This window comes from Scyliorhinus torazame, chromosome 1 (assembly GCF_047496885.1).
Source record: "Scyliorhinus torazame isolate Kashiwa2021f chromosome 1, sScyTor2.1, whole genome shotgun sequence".
NCBI lineage: Eukaryota > Metazoa > Chordata > Chondrichthyes > Carcharhiniformes > Scyliorhinidae > Scyliorhinus > Scyliorhinus torazame.
In genome coordinates this window covers 247329366-247350518 of record NC_092707.1, presented here as the reverse complement: position 1 = coordinate 247350518, position 21153 = coordinate 247329366, and positions in this window count along the sequence as shown.

Sequence of the window (21153 nt, the reverse complement as noted above, 5' to 3'; positions counted from 1 at the left end):
ATCCCAGTTCGGGGCGTATACGTTCACCAGAACCACCGCCTCCCCTTGCAATCTGCCACTCACCATCACGTATCTACCCCCACTGTCCGCCACTATGGTCTTTGCCTCAAACTGTACCTGTTTCCCCACTAAGATAGCCACCCCCCTATTCTTCGCATCTAAGCCCGAATGGAACACCTGCCCCACCCATCCTTTACGTAGTCTGACCTGATCTGCCAGTTTCAAGTGCGTCTCCTGCAACATGACCACATCTGCCTTTAAGTTCTTTAGGTGTGCGAGTACCCGTGCCCTTTTAATCGGCCCATTCAACCCTCTCACGTTCCACGTGATCAGCCGAGTTGTGGGGCTCTTTACCCCCCTCCCATGTCGACTAGCCATCCCCTTTTCTAACCCAGCTCCTCACCCGGTTCCCACGTACCCGTATATCCCACCGACGGTGCTGTCCCGTCCCGACCACCCCGCCCCATAACAGCTCCCCCTTCCCCTTAGCAGCAGAAACCCAGTAAACTCCCCCCCACCCTCCGCTAGATCCCTTTCTAGCGTAGTTGCACCCCCCATGTTGCTCCCAGAAGTCAGCAAACTCTGGCTGACCTCGGCTTCCCCCATTTGTCCTCGGCCCCTCATTGTGCGAGGCCCCCTCCTTCCTGCGTCCCCGTTCCCGCCATAATTACCATAGCGCAGGAGCAAAGCCCGCGTTTCCCACTCGGCCCCGCCCCTGATGGTGCAGTTCCCTTCTCCTTCCCCTTTCCTTCCCACCGGCGCCCACAGTTCCCCATACTCTCCCCCCCCCCCCCCCCCCCAACGAGGGGAAAAGAGAAAAGTTACAAAATTGAAAAATTGAAAAAATTCCCCCCCACCCTTCCCCTTCCTCGTCCCACATAATCACCCCACCACTTTATTACAGAAGCTTTTTCTCTCGCCAGACTATTCCAGCTTCTCGTCCACAATGAATGTCCACGCCTCTTCTGCCGTGTCAAAGTAGTGGTGCTTCCCTTGGTGTGTGACCCACAGTCTCGCCGGCTGCAACATTCCAAATTTAACCTTTTTGTGGAGCACCGTCTTGGCCCAATTGAAACTTGCCCTCCTTCTCGCCACCTCCGCACTCCAATCCTGGTACACGCGGATCATCGCGTTCTCCCACCTGCAGCTCCGAGTTTTCTTCGCCCATCTTAGAACCATCTCTCTGTCATTGTAGCGGTGAAACCTCACCACTATGGCTCGAGGTATTTCTCCTGCCTTGGGTCTTCGCGCCAGAACTCGGTAAGCTCCCTCCACCTCCAAAGGGCCCGTCGGGGCCTCCGATCCCATTAGCGAGTGAAGCATCGTGCTCACATATGCCCCGACGTCCGCCCCCTCTGTGCCTTCGGGAAGACCCAAGACTCTTAAATTCTTCCTCCTCGAGTTATTCTCCAGGGCTTCCAACCTCTCCACACACCTTTTGTGCTGTGCCTCGTGCGTCTCTGTCTTTACCACCAGGCCCTGTATTTCATCCTCATTCTCCGCAGCCTTTGCCTTCACGACCTGAAGCTCCAACTCCTGGGTCCTCTGCGCCTCCTTTAGCCCTTCAATCGCCTGTAGCATCGGGGCCAACACCTCCTTCTTCAGCTCTTCCACACAGCGCCGCAGGAACTCTTGTTGCTCCGGGCCCCATACCGAACAGCCACCTTCCAACGCCATCTTGCTTCGAGCTTCCATTCCTTGCCGCTGCTCCAGTGGATCCACTGCAATCCGGCCGCTATCCTCTCCTTTATCCATATTTATCCGGGGGGATTCCCTCCTATTTCACCGCACAATAATTTTGGCCGTTAAAAATTGCCGTTGGGGCTCTTAATAAGAGCCCAAAAGTCCGTTTCAACGGGAGGTGCCGAAACGTGCGACTTAGCTGGTCATCGCCGCACCTGGAAGCGGCTCTACCACTTCTTAAGGGTTCTCTTCAGTGTCACCAACGGGGTCTCGGTCTTCCAGCGCAAGATGGACCGAATGGTTGACCGGTACAGTTTACGGGTAACATTCCCGTATCTCGATAATGTCACCATCTGCGGCCACGACCAGCAGGACCACAACACCAACCTCCGAAAATTCCTCCAAACCGCTAAAATCCTTAACCTTACATACAACAAGGATAAATGCGTGTTTAGCACCAACCGCCTAGCCATTCTTGGCTACTTAGTGCGAAATGGAGTTATAAGTACCGACCCTGAATGCATGTGCCCCCTTATGGAGTTCCCCCTCCCTCACTGCTCCAAGGCCCTGAAGCGTTGCCTAGGGTTTTTCAGCTACTACGCCCACTGGGTCCCCAACTATGCGGACAAGGCACGTCCCCTGATCCAATCCACAGCTTTTCCCCTGTCGATAGAGGCCCGCCAGGCCTTCAGCGGCATCAAAGCAGACATTGCAAAGGCCACGACGCACGCCATCGACGAGTCCATCCCCTTCCAGGTCGAGAGCGATATGTCCGACGTAGCTCTGGCGGCCACCCTCAACCAAGCGGGCAGACCGGTGGCCTTCTTCTCTCGCACCCTCCATGCTTCTGAAATCCGCCACTCCTCAGTCGAAAAGGAGGCCCAGGCCATAGTAGAAGCTGTGCGACATTGGAGGCATTACCTGACCGGCAGCAGATTCACTCTCCTCACGGACCAACGGTCGGTTGCTTTCATATTTGATAATGCACAGCGGGGCAAGATAAAAAACGACAAGATCTTGCGGTGGAGGATCGAACTCTCCACCTACAACTACGAGATCTTGTATCGTCCCGGGAAGCTAAATGAGCCTCCTGACGCCCTGTCCCGCGGCACATGTGCCACCGCACAAGTGGACCACCTCCGAGCCCTCCACGAGGACCTCTGCCACCCGGGGGTCACTCGCTTTTTCCATTTTGTCAAGACCCGCAACCTGCCCTACTCCATCGAGGAGGTCAGGACAGCCACCAGGGACTGCCAAATCTGCAGAGTGCAAACCGCACTTCTACCGGCCAGAGAGAGCGCATCTGATAAAGGCTTCCCATCCCTTTGAACGTCTCAGCATGGACTTCAAAGGCCCCCTCCCCTCCACCGACCGCAACACGTACTTCCTGAACTTGATTGACGAGTACTCCCGGTTCCCATTCGCCATCCCCTGCCCCGACATGACCGCAACCACCGTTATCAAGGCCCTCCATAGCATCTTTGCACTGTTCGGGTTCCCCGCTTACATACATAGTGATAGGGGGTCCTCCTTTATGAGCGACGAACTGCGTCAATTTCTGCTCAGCAAGGGCATCGCCTCGAGCAGGACGACCAGTTACAACCCCAGGGGTAACGGACAGGTAGAGAGGGAGAACGGAACGGTCTGGAAGACTGTCCTACTGGCCCTACGGTCCAGAAGCCTCCCAGTCTCCCGCTGGCAGGAAGTCCTCCCGGATGCCCTCCACTCTATCCGGTCACTGCTTTGTACGACCATCAATCAGACACCCCACGAACGTCTCCTTGTCTTCCCTAGGAAGTCCTCCTCTGGGACCTCACTCCCAATCTGGCTGGCAGCACCCGGACCCATCCTGCTCCGAAAACACGTGCGGGCGCACAAGTCGGACCCGTTGGTCGAGAGGGTCCATCTGCTCCATGCTAACCCCCAGTACGCCTACGTGTAGGCGTGTAGACCGTTCCGTCCTCCCTCTCTACCTGTCCGGTACCCCGACGGCCGACAAGATACGGTCTCCCGACGAGACTTGGCGCCCAGCGGAACCCCACGCACTCGCCAGCCACCAGTCCCACCCTCACCTCCACCGGGGCGCCTTACAGGATAATCGGTCCTTCCGCCGGCCCCGTCTCGGCCCCCCCACCCACCGACGCTCCCCACAGGCCCTCCCTTCCCAGGTCAACCGTTTTCCCCACCAACGCCGTCTAGAGGTGCCGAAGCTGCCATGGAGATCGAAGCCACGCTCCCGGAGTCACAGACGCCTGAGCCTCCACCGGAGTCACCACCGAGGCTCCGACGATCACAGAGGACGACCAGGGCCCCCGATCGACTGATTGCTTCATTTTAAATTGTAGACTGTAAACTGTAAACTGTAAATGTAAACCATCAAATGTACATAGCTATCAGAATTGTAAATAGTTACAAAACACTGTACGGAGGTATTACGGTACCTCCATAACTAATTCTACCACATTGCCATCTTTGTAGTATCAGGCCACCACCCCCACCGGCATCCTGCTGGCTTTTTCCCCATATTCATACTGTGGTATTATAGGTATTATGGTACCTGATAGGCTGGAGCACCATTGGTGGAAACTGTACGCTTTCTATTGGTTAGGATGTATGGTAGCTCCGCTTTGCTAGGCAGGGTATAAGAACCCGTGCCGCCCCAGCAGCCTTCATTCTGTACCTAAGCTGCTGTGGGAAACATCTAGCTTTTTAAAGCCTTCAGTTGGACTACAACCTCGCTTTAGTGGTCATTGATCGTGCATCACATACACTGCCCCCTTTATCCTCCTCAGCTGTCCCTCCGCCTTACCTGTGGACAGGATCCCAAATTCCAGCTGCAGTCTCTGCCACTCCTTCAGGAGCACATCATCTGGAGACTTCACGTAACTCCTGTCCACCTGTAAAATTTCACCTACCAGCCTGTCCACCTCCGCCCGCTCAGTCTTCTCCTTGTGTGCCCAAATTGAGATGAGTTCTTCCTAATAACCGCCTTCAGTGCCTTCCACACCACCCCAGCCAAAATCTAATTTGTGTCATTGATCTTTATATATCCCCGAATGACCTCCCTCACCCGCTCACACACCTCCTTCTCCGCTATCATCCTCACATCCATCCAACCTCCATTGTGCCCGCTGGGCCTTTGCTTTGTTGACTTGCAGGTCAACCCACTGCGGGGCGTGGTCTGACACCACAAGTGCTGAATATTCAGCAACCACCACATCAGCCAGCAGCGTTTTGTTGAACACAAAGAAGTCTATCCGGGAATATACCTTGTGCACATGGGAGTAGAATGAAAACTCCTCACTCCTTGGTCTCTCAAATCTCCACGGATCCACTCCGCTCGCCCCCCCCCCCCCCCCATGTGCTCCATGAACCCCCAAAGCTCTGTTGCCATAGCTGATACCTTCCCAGACCTAGAACTCGACCGATCCAGCCTCGTATCCAGGACTGTGTTGAAATCTCCCCCCATAATCAGTCGATATAAATCCAGGTCTGGGATCTTCCCCAGCACCCATCTGACAAACTCAACATCATCCCAGTTTGGGGCATATATATTTACCAATACCACGGCCATTCAATTGCAAAGACATATGAAGTCACTGTTGAAGGGATCAGTGAAGGCACAGACTTTGCAGATCTTGCTTTCCATGTCGACACCTGACTCAGTTCTCCTCAAATGTTTTTCTTTTACATTTAGAGTACCCAATTATTTTTTCCAATTAAGGGGCAATTTAACCTGGCCAATCCACCTACCCTGAACATCTTTGGATTGTGGAGGTGAAACCCACGCAGGCACGGGGAGAATATGCAAACTCCACACGGTCAGTGACCCAGGGCCGGGATTCGAACCTGGGTCCTCGGCGCCGTAGGCAGCAATGCTAACCACTGTGCCATTGTGCTGCCCTTCTCCTCAAATGTTGAGACTGTTTAATGACAGAGATCCCTGTCCAGGGTTTCTTTTTCCCCATATTCGAGGGCCAACTCGCAGGCTCGAAGGTTGGCTTTCAGAATGTCTTTATTTCTGAGTTTGGGGCATCTTGTGAAGCAGGTTCCCCTGTTCAATCAGCTGTAGAATAACACCTTTGGTACTGAATGTGGAAATCCTCCATGGCCACCGTTTTTAAAAAAATTTAGAGTACCCAAATCCATTTTTTTCCAATGAAGGGGCAATTTAGCGTGGCCAATCCACCTACCCTGCACATTTTTGGGTTGTGGGGGCGAAACCCACGCAAACACGGGGAGAATGTGCAAACTCCACACAGACAGTGACCCAGAGCCGGGATCGAACCTGGGACCTTGGCGCCGTGAGGCTGTAGGGCTAACCCACTGCGCCACCATGCTGCCCATCTCCATGGCCACCTTGACAGAACTGAGCACTGATGGGACTGCTGTCGATACCACATGTGCAGCACCTTGCACGAACTTCAGTGTTGGGGATTTTGTACTGGAACGTGATGTTGCTCCTAGATATTGAGCAGCACATAAAGCATCTACTTGGCCATATGCCTCACTGCCTCAGAGAAGTGATGTGAGAACCACTGATTGGTAAACTTTGAGCTTTTTTATTTTGAGAAACTCTATGCTCCTTCCAAAGCCTGTGGGTGAGTCTGTTGACTGCTGAGCTTGCTTTTGGCAGCCAATGGGCGATTCCATCATTCAATGTTGTGGTGTTCGAGAGGATACTCCCAAGAAAGCAGAACTTCTGAATTGAGTTGAAGAGTGTATTGTTGACTTTCCTTTATGTTTTCAGAGATGCGGACATTGCTGGCTAGGCCAGCACTTTTATTGTCCATCTTTAATTGCCCTTGAGAACGTGGTGGAGAGCCACCTTCTTGAACCGCTGCAGTTCATGTGATGCAGGCACACCCACGATGCGGTTTGGGAGGGAGTTCCAGGATTTTGTCCCAACAACAGTGAAAGAGCCGTGATATAATTACAAGTCAGTATGATGTGTAGTTTGGAGGGGAACTTACAGGTGGTGGTGTTCCCATGCATCTGCTGCCCTTGTCCTTCTAGGTGGTAGAGGTCACAGGTACCTTGGTGAGTTACGTTTATGGCCAGGAACAGGTTGGTACAAAATTTGTCTTTTTTTAGGCTTATTGCAAGGCCAATGCATTCTGAGGCATGGGAAAAGTGGTCAACAAGCAAATAGATATCCTGCAGAATATGTGCTGAGTGTACAGTCACTGACAAATAAGAGTTTATTTAGTATCTGTTCTGTAATATTTGTGCAAGCCTTGATCCTTTCCAACTCTCTGATCTGAATGTGCACTCCTATATTGAGAGCTTGGAGTACATACAAGAACATGGTTGAAAAGTAGATGCCAAACAGAATTGGAGCCATTATGCAGCCTTGCTTGGTGTCATTGGTAAAAGCAAAGACATCTGATGAAGCACCATTCTTCATCACACTGGCAGAATGTGTGAATTAAGCAGGATGACCCTGATTACCTTTCCAGGGTAGCCATATTTGTACCTTTGACAGACCTTCATGATTTAATTTTGAAGGCCTTGGTCAGGCCAATGAACACCATGTAGAGATCCTTGTTCAGGTCACAGGACTTTTCTTGAATTAGATGCGCCCCAAAGAGCATGTCGACAGTTCCTCATCCAGCATGAAAGCCACAGTGTGATTCCGGATACATCTTATTTGTAAAGGTGAATGACAATCCCACTGAGAATGGCCCTTGAAAGAATGTGTCCTGCTCTGGAGAGATTGAAATATCACAATGAATGCTGCACAATTGGACTTATTTCCCTTCTTTTGTACAGGTGGGTTCTGGAGGCATCCTTGGAGCCTTTGGTGTACCTGTCCAATTCAGATACTTTTGACCGGGTCACTTACTCAAAGGTTTTACCTGGGTGTCTTTTAATAGCAAGGAGAACAAAGGACAAATACAAATACAAGTTCAACAATGATTATCAACAAAGCTAACCCGTAAGTTAACCCAAAATATATAATACTCGAAACGTCCAAGATTCGGTTACACTGCCCACAAAGATGGCTTGATTAGACCATAAGACATAGGAGCAGAATTAGGCCACTCGACCCATCGGGTCTGCTCCGCCATTCAATCATGGCTTATATTTTTCTTATCCTCATTCTCCTGCCTTCTCCCCATAACCCCTGATCCCCTTATTAATCAGGAACCTATCTATCTCTGTCTTAAAGACACTCAGTGATTTGGCCTCCATAGCCTTCTGCGGCAAAGAGTTCCACAGATTCACCACCCTCTGGCTGAAGAAATTCCTCCTCATCTCTGTTTTAAAGGATCGTCCCTTTAGTCTGAGATGGTGTCCTCTGGTTCTAGTTTTTCCGACAATTGGAAACCTCCTCTCCACGTCCACTCTATCCAGGCCTCGCAGTATCCTGCAAGTTTCAATAAGATCCCCCCTCATCCTTCTAAACTCCAACGAGTACAGACCCAGAATCCTCAACCGTTCCTCATATGACAAGTTGTTCATTCCAGGGATCATTCTTGTGAACCTCCTCTGGACTCTTTCCAAGGTCGGCACATCTTTCCTTAGATACGGGGCACAAAACTGCTCACAATACTCCAAATGGGGTCTGACCAGAGCCTTACATAGCCTCAGAAGTACATCCCTGTTCTTGTATTCTAGCTCTCTTGATATGAATGCTGACATTGCATTTGCCTTCCTAACTGCCGACTGAACCTGCACGTTAACCTTAAGAGAATCGTGAACAAAGACTCCCAAGTCCCTTTGTGCTTCTGATTTCGTAAGCACTTCCCCATTTAGAAAATAGTCTATCTCTAAATTCCTCCTTCCAAAGTGCATATACTCACACTTTTCCACATTGTATTCCATCTGCCACTTCATTGCCCACTCTCCTAGCCTGTCCAAATCCTTCTGCAGCCCCCTTGCTGCAGAATACTACCAGTCCCTCTACAGATCTTTGTATCATCTGCAAACCAAACTTAGCAACAATGCCTTCAGTTCCTTCTTCCAGATCATTAATGTATATTGTGAAAAGTTGTGGTCCCAGCACAGACCCCTGAGGCACACCACTAGTCACCGACTGCCATCCTAAAAAAGACCCCTTTATCCTCACTCTCTGCCTTCTGCCAGTCAGCCAATACTCTATCCATGCCAGGATCTTACCCTTAACACCATGGGCTCTTAACCTCTTTAACAATCTCCTATGTGGCACCTTGTCAAAGGCCTTCCAGAAATCTAAATAAATCACGTCCACTGGTTCTCCTTTGTCTAACTTCCTTGTTACCGCCGCAAAGAACTCTTAACAGATTTGTCAGACATGACCTCCCTTTGACAAAGCCGTGCTGACTCAGTCCTATTTTATCATGCACTTCCAAGTACTCCGCGGTCTCATCTTCAATAATGGGCTCTAAAACCTTACCAGTGACCGAAGTCAGACTAACCGGCCTATAATTTCCCATCTTCTGCCTCCCTCCCTTCTTAAACAGTGGTGTTACATTAGCCACTTTCCAGTCCTCTGGGACTCTTCCTGCCTCCATTGATTCTTGTAAGATCACCACCAATGCCTCCACAATCTCCTCGGCTATCTCTTTTAGAATCCTGGGGTGTAATCCATCCGGTCCAGGTGACTTAACCACCTTCAGACCTTTCAGTTTTCCCAGAACCTTCTCCTTAGTGATGGCCACTGCACTCGCCTCTGCCCCCTGATTCTCCTGGAGCTCTGGCATCCCACTGGTGTCTCCCACCGTGAAGACTGATGCAAAGTAACTATTCAGTTTGTCTGTCATTTCATTGTTTCCTATTATTACTTCTCCAGCCACGTTCTCCAGTGGTCCAATGTCTATTTTTGCCTCCCTTAACTTTTATATATTGAAAAAAATCTCTTCTATCTTCTTTTATATTGCTAGCTAGCTTGCACTCATATCTCATCTTTTCTCCCCTTATTGCTTTTTTTGTTGTCCTCTGCTCGCTTTTAAAGGCTTGATTTGATTTTTGATTTAATTTGTCACATGTACCAAAGTACATTGAAAAGTATTTTTCTGTGGCCGAGGGAACGTACACAGTACGTACACAGCAGACAAAAAGAATAATCAACAGAGAACATTGACAAATGGAACATCGACAAACAGTGATTGGTTACAGTGCGGAACAAGGGGCCAAACAAAGCAAATACATGAGCAAGAGCTGCATAAGGTTTCCCAATCCTCTGGCTTCTCAATAATGCTCGCCACTTTGTATGCTTTTTCTTTTGCTTTTATGCTGTCCTCGACTTCCCTCGTCAACCATGGATGCTTTGTCCTCCCCTTAGCATGTTTCCTCTTCGTTGGGGTGAATTTCTGCCGAAAAACCCACAAAAAACTGCCATTGTCTCCACTGTCTTCACTGCTGGGCTCCTTTTCCAATCAACTCTGGTCAGCTCCTCCCTCATGTCTTTGTAGTTTCCCTTATTTAATTGTAATACCATTACATCTGATTGCAGCTTCTCCCTCTCAAACTGCATGGTGAATTCTATCATATTGTGGTCACTGCTCCCTAAGGGTTCCTTCATCTTAAGATCCCTAATCAAGTCTGCCTCATTGCACATCACCAAATCCAGAATTGCCTGTTCCCTAGTAGGTTCTACCACAAGCTGCTCCAAAAAAATCATCTCTTAAACATTCCACAAATTCCTTTTCTTGGGATCCATACCAAACTGATTTTCCCAGTCCACCTGCATATTGAAGTCCCCCATGATTATTATGATATTGCCTTTTTTACATGCTTTCTCTACTGATTTATTTTCTGCCCCACATCCTGACTACTGCTAGGGGGCCTGTACATAACTCCCATCAGGGCCTTTTTACCTTTGCAATTCCTCAACTCCACCTACAGAGATTCTATGCCTTCTGATCCTATATCGCTCCGTGGGTCCCATTAAACCGTGGGTCCAATTCTCGAGTCCCTCTGGTCCGTAATCATGAAGGTGGGTCTCGGAGACTTCCGGGTGCGGCGATGACCAGCTGAGTCGCACGTTTCGGCAGCTCCCGGTGAAACGGACTTTTGGGCTCTTGATAGGAGCCCCAACGGCAATTTTGACGGCTAAAAACACTGTGCGGTAAACCAGAAGGGAATCCCCCCTGGATACGGATGAAAAAAGGAGGAGAAAGTGGCCGGATTGCAGTGGATCCTTTAGAACAGCGGCAAGGATGGCAAGCAAAAACCAAGATGGCGTCGGAAGGTGGCAGTTTAACATGGGGCCCTGAACAACAAGAGTTCTTGAAATGCTGTGTGGAAGAGCTCAAAAAGGAAATGAAGAAAGAGCTGTTGGCCCCGATACTACAGGCGATCGAAGGGCTAAAGGAGGAACAAAAGACCCAGGAGCGGGAGCTTCGGGTCGTGAAGGCAAAGGCAGCCGAGAATGAGGATGACATACAGAGCCTGGTGGTGAAGACGGAGACGCATGAGGCACATCAGAAACGATGTGTGGAAAGGTTGGAGGCACTGGAGAACAACGCAAGGAGGAACAACCTGAGGATTCTCGGTCTTCCTGAAGGTGCGGAGGGAGCAGACGTCGGGGCATATGTGAGCACGATGCTGCACTCGTTAATGGGAGCGGAGGCCCCGGCGGGTCCGTTGGAGGTGGAGGGAGCATACCGAGTGATGGCGCGAGGACCGAGAGCAGGAGAAATTCCCAGAGCCATAGTGGTGAGATTCCTCCGTTTTAAGGATAGAGAAATGGTCCTTAGATGGGCAAAGAAAACTCGGAGCAGTAAATGGGAGAACGCGGTGATCCGCGTTTATCAAGACTGGAGTGCGGAGGTGGCGAGAAGGAGGGCGAGCTTTAATCGGGCCAAGGCGGTGCTTCGTAAAAAGAAGATAAAATTTGGAATGCTGCAACCGGCAAGACTGTGGGTCACATATCGAGGGAGGCACCACTACTTTGAGACGGCGGATGAAGCGTGGACTTTTATTGTGGAAGAAAAACTGGAATGAGCGGGTTATTAAAAAGAACGTTTGAACAAAGTGGTGGGGCGAATGTGGGGGGCGAAGAGGGGGGTTAAAAAAGGGGGGAAAGAGGAGTTTTATGTACTAATCCTGCGAGGTGGTAACTTTTCTCTCTTCCACAGGTGGTGATGGGGGGAGGAGGGGAGGTGGAGGAGATGGGGCGTTGGCCATTGGGGGCGGGGCCAAGGGAGAAGCGCGGGCTTGGTTCCCGCGCTATGATAATCATGGCGGGAATAGAGAAGCAGGAAGGAGGGGGCGTCGCACGGTGCGAGTCGAGGTCACGGGGGGAAGCCGAGGTCGGCCAGAGTTTGCTGACTTCTGGGAGCAACATGGGGGGAGTAATTACGCTAGCGGGGGATCTAGTGGGGGGGGTGGGAGGGGGGGATTACTGGGTTGCTGCTGCTGGGGAGAGGGGGGAGCTGGTATGGGAGGGGATGGGCGGGGGGGCACCGCCTGGGGGAGATACAGCTGCGTGGGAACCGGGTGAGGAGCTGGAAAAAGGGGATGGCTAATCGACAAGTGGGGGGGGGGTAGGAAGCCCCCCAACCCGGCTGATCACGTGGAACGTGAGAGGGCTGAACGGGCCGATAAAGAGGGCACGGGTACTCGCACACCTTAAGAGACTTAAGGCAGATGTGGTTATGTTACAGGAAACGCACCTGAAACTGATAGACCAGGTTAGGCTACGCAAAGGATGGGTGGGGCAGGTGTTCCATTCGGGGCTAGATGCGAAAAACAGGGGGGTGGCTATATTAGTGGGGAAGCGGGTAATGTTCGAGGCAAAGACTATAGTGGCGGATAACGGGGGCAGATACGTGATGGTGAGTGGCAAACTACAGGGGGAGACGGTGGTTTTGGTAAACGTATATGCCCCGAACTGGGATGATGCCAATTTTATGAGGCAGATGCTAGGACGCATTCCGGACCTAGAGATGGGAAAGCTGATAATGGGGGGAGATTTTAATACGGTGTTAGAACCAGGGCTGGATAGGTCGAAGTCCAGGACTGGAAGGAGGCCGGCAGCAGCCAAGGTACTTAAAGATTTTATGGAGCAGATGGGAGGTGTAGACCCGTGGAGATTTAGCAGACCTAGGAGTAAGGAGTTCTCGTTTTTCTCCTATGTCCATAAAGTCTACTCGCGAATAGACTTTTTTGTGCTGGGAAGGGCGTTGATCCCGAAGATGAGGGGAACGGAGTATACGGCTATAGCCATTTCGGATCACGCTCACACTGGGTAGACTTGGAGATAGGGGAGGAAACAGGAGGGCGCCCACCCTGGAGAATGGACATGGGACTAATGGCAGATGAGGGGGTGTGTCTAAGGGTGAGGGGGTGCATTGAAAAGTACTTGGAACTCAATGATAATGGGGAGGTCCAGGTGGGAGTGGTCTGGGAGGCGCTGAAGGCGGTGGTTAGAGGGGAGCTGATATCAATAAGGGCACATAAAGGGAAGCAGGAGAGTAAGGAACGGGAGCGGTTGCTGCAAGAACTTTTGAGGGTGGACAGACAATATGCGGAAGCACCGGAGGAGGGACTGTACAGGGAAAGGCAAAGGCTACATGTAGAATTTGACTTGCTGACAACGGGCACTGCAGAGGCACAATGGAGGAAGGCACAGGGTGTACAGTACGAATATGGGGAGAAGGCGAGCAGGTTGCTGGCACACCAATTGAGGAAAAGGGGAGCAGCGAGGGAAATAGGGGGAGTGAGGGATGAGGAAGGAGAGATGGAGCGGGGAGCGGAGAGAGTGAATGGAGTGTTCAAGACATTTTATTAAAAATTATATGAAGCTCAACCCCCGGATGGGAGGGAGAGAATGATGGGCTTCTTGGATCGGCTGGAATTTCCCAAGGTGGAAGAGCAGGAAAGGGTGGGACTGGGAGCACAGATCGAGGTAGAAGAAGTGGTGAAAGGAATTAGGAGCATGCAGGCGGGAAAGGCTCCGGGACCGGATGGATTCCCAGTCGAATTCTATACAAAATATGTGGACTTGCTCGCCCCGGTATTGACGAGGACCTTTAATGAGGCAAAGGAAGGGACAACTGCCCCCGACTATGTCTGAAGCAACGATATCGCTTCTCTTAAAGAAGGAAAAGGACCCGCTACAATGCGGGTCCTATAGACCTATTTCCCTCCTAAATGTAGATGCCAAGATCCTGGCCAAGGTAATGGCAATGAGAATAGAGGAATGTGTCCCGGGGGTGGTCCACGAGGACCAAACTGGGTTTGTGAAGGGGAGACAGCTGAACACGAATATACGGAGGCTGTTAGGGGTAATGATGATGGCCCCACCAGAGGGGGAAATGGAGATAGTAGTGGCGATGGATGCCGAGAAAGCATTTGATAGAGTGGAGTGGGATTATTTGTGGGAGGTGTTGAGGAGATTTGGTTTTGGAGAGGGGTATGTTAGATGGGTGCAGCTGTTGTATAGGGCCCCGATGGCGAGCGTGGTCACGAATGGACGGGGATCTGCATATTTTCAGCTCCATAGAGGGACAAGGCAGGGATGCCCTCTGTCCCCAATATTGTTTGCACTGGCGATTGAGCCCCTGGCGATAGCGTTGAGGGGTTCCAAGAAGTGGAGGGGAGTACTTAGAGGAGGAGAAGAACACCGGGTATCTTTGTATGCGGACGATTTGCTACTATACGTGGCAGACCCGGCGGAGGGGATGCCAGAAATAATGCGGATACTTGGGGAGTTTGGGGATTTTTCAGGGTATAAATTGAACATGGGGAAAAGTGAGTTGTTTGTGGTGCATCCAGGGGAGCAGAGTAGAGAAATAGAGGACCTACCGTTGAGGAAGGTAACAAGGGACTTTCGTTACCTGGGGAATATAGATAGCCAAGAATTGGGGCACATTGCATAGGTTAAATTTAACGCGGTTGGTGGAATAAATGGAGGAGGATTTCAAGAGATGGGATATGGTATCCCTGTCACTGGCAGGGAGGGTGCAGGCGGTTAAGATGGTGGTCCTCCCGAGATTCCTCTTTGTGTTTCAGTGCCTCCCAGTGGTGATCACGAAGGCTTTTTTTAAAAGGATTGAAAAGAGCATCATGGGTTTTGTGTGGGCCGGGAAGACCCCGAGAGTGAGGAAGGGATTCTTACAGCGTAGCAGGGATAGGGGGGGGCTGGCACTACCGAGCCTAAGTGAGTATTATTGGGCCGCTAATATTTCAATGGTGAGTAAGTGGATGGGAGAGGAGGAGGGAGCGCCGTGGAAGAGATTAGAGAGGGCGTCCTGTAGGGGGACTAGCCTACAGGCTATGGTGACAGCCCCATTGCCGTTCTCACCGAGGAACTACACCACAAGCCCGGTGGTGGTGGCTACACTGAAGATTTGGGGACAGTGGAGACGGCATAGGGGAAAGACTGGAGCCGGGAGGGTCCCCGATAAGAAACAACCATAGGTTTGCCCCGGGGGGAATGGATGGGGGATATGGAATGTGGCAAAGAGCAGGAATAACGCAACTGAAAGATCTGTTTGTGGATGGGAAGTTCGCGAGTCTGGGAGCGCTGACCGAGAAATATGGGTTGCCCCAAGGGAATGCATTCAGGTATATGCAACTGAGGGCTTTTGCGAGGCAACAGGTGAGGGAATTCCCGCAGCTCCCGACACAAGAGGTGCAGGACAGAGTGATCGCAAAGACATGGGTGGGGGATGGTAAGGTGTCAGATATATATAGGGAAATGAGGGACGAAGGGGAGACTATGGTAGATAGAGACTATGGAGGAACCAGAAGGACTCTCAGGGTTGTTAATATATACTGTATAGTATGTATAGGTCGTTGCGACAGATAATTATATATTGGACTGTTAAATTATATTTTTGGAGAGTGTTACTTGTGACAAGGCAGTTGCCAATTAGGGCTAGTTTTCATTTTTGTTATTTATTAATTATTCATTTTTTGTTTATAAAATAGGTCATTGTTATTTGTGTTGTTATAATGTTGTGTAAAGGATGCACAATGTACTGTGTTGGTTGACCAAAAATTTTCAATAAAATATTTATTTTTTTAAAAATGAAGGTGGGTCTCGCAAGCGGTTTCTTCCTTCCTGCCTTCTTTCCATAAGATATAGGAACGGACTGGTCAGTCATCTTGATGTCCTCTGCATGGAGTTGTGCCTTGGGTGCCTGTTTTTATCCCACTCCCTTCGTGCCCTTTTGCCAGTTCCTCTGGCTTTCTGCCAATGATGCATCGGGAGGGGGTCTCGGCACCCAATGGTCTGGTTGATCACCGTTTGACAGGCCGCCTGAGCCCGCCCCAGGTGTCCATCTCTGGTGGTGTGGGCTGCACCTGTTCTCATATAAGGTAACAGCAGAAACGCTGGGTGACCGAAAGTCTGGCCCGATCTGGGCTACTGACAATAGACCTGTGCATATCAATAGGGTGCAGGAGATCTGGTGGCGGCATGTAGAGGGAAAGTCACATGTTGGGAGGCTCCTGCATGGGGTGTGCGTTTAACAATTTTAAAGCCCGATCCTGGGGGGCAATTTGCGAATGATTGATTGAAAGAATATATAAGGATGGCAAAGGATGTCAAAAGGGTTAAGAAAAACAGCTGTCAAGAAGGGAAGGAGTGAGTGTTCACTGTCGAGTGAGGAGGCCAGCCAGGGAGCTGGCAAGATGGCAGAGGCTGGTCTGCCAGGTGGGGCCACACTGTTCACAACAGAGATGATGACTGAGGTGATGTCTTTGGAGCTGGAGAAGCAGTTTGTGAAGCACATGGAGGTGTTGAGGAAGGAGATGGCGGTGACTTTGAAGACGTTGGTGGAGGAGGCAGTCGCCCCGGTGAGAGTAGCTTTGGCGAAGGCATCGGCCGAGGAGAGGGAGCAGAGCGAGAGGATGAAGGGAGTGGAGGAGGCCATGTCGCAGCACAGTGATCAGCTCACCTCAATGGGGGATGAGCTCCAGAGGATGGTCAAGGCCAATAAGGGGCTTCGAGCAAAGCTGGAGGACTTGAAGAATCGCTCAAGGTGGTAAAATTGGAAGATTGTGGGCTTGCCCAAAGGGGCAGAGGGCTCCAGGCTGACGGAGTACTTCGCAAAGATGTTGGCGGAATTGATGGGGGAGGGTGAGGAGCCCTCCCGGTATATGAACTGGACCCAGCTCATTGGTCGCTGAGGCTGAAGTCAAAGTTAAATGAGCCGCCAAGGGCAGTAATCATCTGCTTCCACAGGTACCACATGAAGGAGGTCTTGAACTGGGCAAAGCAGAGCGGGAGGTGCAGTGGGCTGGTGCTGGAGTTCGCATTTACCTGGACTTGACGGTGGAGCTGGCAAAGAGGTGAGCGGCATTCGGCAGAGTTAAGACGGCATTATAGAACAGCAGGGTGCGATTTGGTGTGGTGTATCCAGCGAAGCTGAGGGTGACCTACAACGCCAGAGATTTCTACTTCGAGACGGTGGAGGCGTTCGTGAAAGAAGAAGGCCTGGGACAGAGGTGGAGACTGGAACTGAAGAGGAGTTGTGGACTGTGACTGGGGAGCTGGGAGAGAGTGTAAATGTGTTATAGTTTGACCTAGATTGGGCACGATTCTCCCTCCCCACGCTGGGTGGGAGAATCGACAGGGCGCCGCGCGAATCGCGCCACGCCGCCCCGACCCCCGCACGCAATTCTCCCACCCCCTGGAAACCGGGTGCAAGAGCCGAGATTGGACAAGTCACCACTGCCCTCGCTTGTCCCGTCAGGGGGGGGTCAAGGCGTTGGCTGGGCTAATGGCGGAAATGGGAGGGGTGGACCCTTGGAGGTTTCGCAAATTGACTTTTTTGTGATGGGGATTAAGGGGTCGGACTACTCAGCAATTGCGATATCGGATCATGCGCCGCATTGGGTGGATATGGTGTCGGAGAGGGGGGCGGGGCAGAGGCCGGTGTGGAGATTAGGGCGGGGTCTTATTTTAGATACTTGGGGGTGCAGGTGGCACGGGATTGGGGGAGGAGCCTCCGTAGGTATAACATTACTAGTTTGGTGGGGAGGGTGAAAACAGGTCTGGCAAGGTGGGATGGTCACCCTCTGTCGCTGGCAGGTCAGGTGCAGGCAATTAAAATGAACGTGTTTCCACGATTTTTGTTTATTTTTCACGATCTTCCTGCCAAAGGCATTTTCCAAGGAGGTTGAAAAGACGTTTATATGTGGGGTGGTGAAGGTAGCTAGGATTAGAAAGGTGTTGTTGCAGAGAGGACAGGAGTCGGGGGGCTAAGGTCTCCCGAATTTATTAAATTATTACTGGGCGGCGAACGCGGAGAAGGTGAGGAGCTGGGTTAGAGGGGGGAACTCCCAGTGGGTCAGGATGGAGGAGAGTCGGTGTATGGCGTCGGGCCGAGGGTGTTGGGAACAGCGGCATTCCCGATGGTCCCGGGGAAATACTCAGGGAGGTGTTCAGGGTAATTTTGAAGGTGGTAGGTGTGCGGCTTGAGCAGGGTCCTGGGGATGCCATATTCGGGGTATCGGATCTGCCGGGGTTGGAAGCAGATGCAGGGGCTGATGTTTTAGCCTTCGCCTCGCTGATCGCCCGTAGGCAGATCCAGTTGGGGTGGAGGTCAGTCACTCCATCCTGTGCCGTGGCATGGCGGGGGGATCTGTTGGAGTTTTTAACACTCGAGAAGGTGAAGTTTGAGGGTTTTTTTTGGAAAATATTTCATTGAAGCATTTGTCATTTTCACAGTTTACAGGTTAACACTTTAACATTCCTCAAACAACCCGACACACACAAAAAAACGAAAAACACCATCCCCTACAATCCCGCCCTATCTCCTAATCACACGTGTACTAAGTTCCCGGTCCTTGTCTAACACTACCATGCCTCCCGTTTTCCTTCCCCCCCACTATTCTCCTTCCCCCCCCCTTAATGCTGACGTTCAATTTTCCTTGAAGAAGCTGATGAACGGTTGCCACCTCTGGGCAAACCCCTGAATTGATCCTCTCAAGGCGAACTTAATCTTTTCCAGCCGGAGAAACCCCGCCATGTCGCTGACCCACACTCCTGACTTTGGGGGTTCCGAATCTCTCCATCCCAGCAAAATCTGTCTCCAGACCACCAGGGAGGAGAAGGCCAGAACATCGCACCCCCCCCCCCCCCCCCCCCCCCCGCCCCCTCCCCTTGGCCCCCGGATCTTCTGATACCCCAAATATTGCCATTTCGGGACTCGGAGTTACCCTCCCTTCCAGGACCTCTGACATGACGTCCGGAAATCAACTTCGGACACTCCCAGAACATATGTACATGATTCGCCAGGCTTCCCCCACAGCGTCCGCACCTATCCTCCACCTCCTCAAAAAACCTGCTCATCTGGGCTACTGTCATGTGGGCCCTATGAACTACCTTGGACTGGATCAGGCTAAGCCTGGCACACGACGAGGATGAATTAACTCTCTTCAAAGCCTTTTTCCATAATTCAATTTTTAACTCCCCTCCCAGCTCCTCTTCCCCCTTCCTCTTCACCTCCCCCGATAAGGACACCTTCCCACTCCATCAACTCCTTATATATCTCCAAGACCCTCCCCTCCACAACCCCCGTTTTTGACATTACCTTATCCTGTAGCCCCTCAGGGGGAGGCGAGGAAACCTTGGAACCTGCCTCGGACAAAGTTCCGTGCCTGTAGGTACCGAAACCCGTTCCCACCTGGCAACTCTAATGCCTCCAGGCTCGGGGAACCCTCCTGAATGAAGAGATCCCCAAATCTCTCAATCCCTGCCCGCTGCCATCTCCTAAAGCCCCCATCCAGCACCCCCGGAACAAAATGGCGATTGTCACAGATGTGAAGTTTGAATTTAGGGGGAAGGATGGAAGAGTTCTACAATTCATGTGCTTTGTTCATTATGCACTTTCACGAATTGGATGACACGAATATAAGGGTGGGGGTGTTGGACTGTGTATGTTGTTGATGACTGTGTATGGGTGGATGGTGGATTCCTAATTCCTTTTGAGTTTGACATTGTATTTGTTATTGTTGATTGTGGGTTTAAATTTGGATAAAAATGTGAAAAAGGAGAATAAAAATATATTTTTTTAAAAATCAATAGGGTGCAATGACTCCTGATGGGTGATTGGCGGGACAGGTTCAGACATGTTCTGGCAGCTTGTCTGTATTTGACTTTGGTCAAGTCTGAATTCCAACAGCTGTCTGAGATTTTATTGCAGTATGCAGCACGGTAGCATTGTGGATAGCACAATTGCTTCACAGCTCCAGGGTCCCAGGTTCGATTCCGGCTTGGGTCACTGTCTGTGCGGAGTCTGCACATTCTCCCCGTGTGCGTGGGTTTCCTCCGGGTGCTCCGGTTTCCTCCCACAGTCCAAAGATGTGCAGGTTAGGTGGATTGGCCATGATAAATTGCCCTTAGTGTCCAAAATTGCCCCTAGTGTTGGGTGGGGTTACTGGGTTATGGGGATAGGGTGGAGGTGTTGACCTTGGGTAGGATGCTCTTTCCAAGAGCCAGTGCAGACTCGATGGGCCGAATGGCCTCCTTCTGCACTGTAAATTCTATGATGATTTTTAAATGCCCAATTCTTTAATTTAGGATATCCAATTTCATTGGCCTTAATGCTGGGCCCTGGTAGGTCACCACACCTTGGGGCACAATGCCCTGGTTCCAGATGAAGCACAGACTCGTGAAGTTGCCGATAAGCATGACCTGAAGGCTTTCCATGAAGACAACTTATTTATACAGTTGTAAATGGGTTTATCACAAAATAAAGGATTTTTAATCAAAAGGTCAGGCCACCACTTGGGAGCAACTGGATTTTCAGTAATTGGAAAAATAAACTTCAAAAATACTGTACAGAACTATTTACTAGTTACATTGGTATAGAATAGTCAGTTTCTTAGTAAATTAAGATAACATTTTTACAAACATACAAAATAGGAGAAGTAGGCCATTCGGCAGCTCAGACTACTCGGCATTCAACAGTATCGTGGCCTCAAGCCAAGCTGGGGGCTCGCAATATTCGGAGTAGTGGACGAACCGGGAGTGCAGGAGGCGAAAGAGGCCGGCATTCTGGCCTTTGCGTCCCTAGTAGCCCGGCGAAGGATCTTGCTAATGTGGAAGGAGGCGAAGCCCCCCAGCCTGGAGGCCTGGATAAACAATATGGCTGGGTTCATAAAGCTGGAGAGGATTAAGTTCGCCTTGAGAGGGTCTGCGCAGGGGTTCTACAGGCGGTGGCAACCGTTCCTAGACTATCTTGTGGAGCGTTAGAGGAAGGTCGGTCAGCAGCAGCAGCAACCGGGGGGGGGGGGGGGGACTGCCTGGGAGGGTGGCTGAGCAAGATATAACATGAAGGATTGGGGGAAACTGGCACGTACGGGAGAGGGTCAGTGTACAAAGCTGTCTAAATATATCATTTTGCCATGTATATATCTTGCTCTGCGTGATTTCTCGGTTTTTTGTTACGGGAAGGGGGGGGGTATTGTTTGTAAGGGAGAAAAATTGTGTTAAAAAACTTTAATAAATATATTTTTTTTAAAAACAATATCATGGCCGATCTATTTGTGTTTCGAATTCCACAATCTCATCTACTCCTGATAACT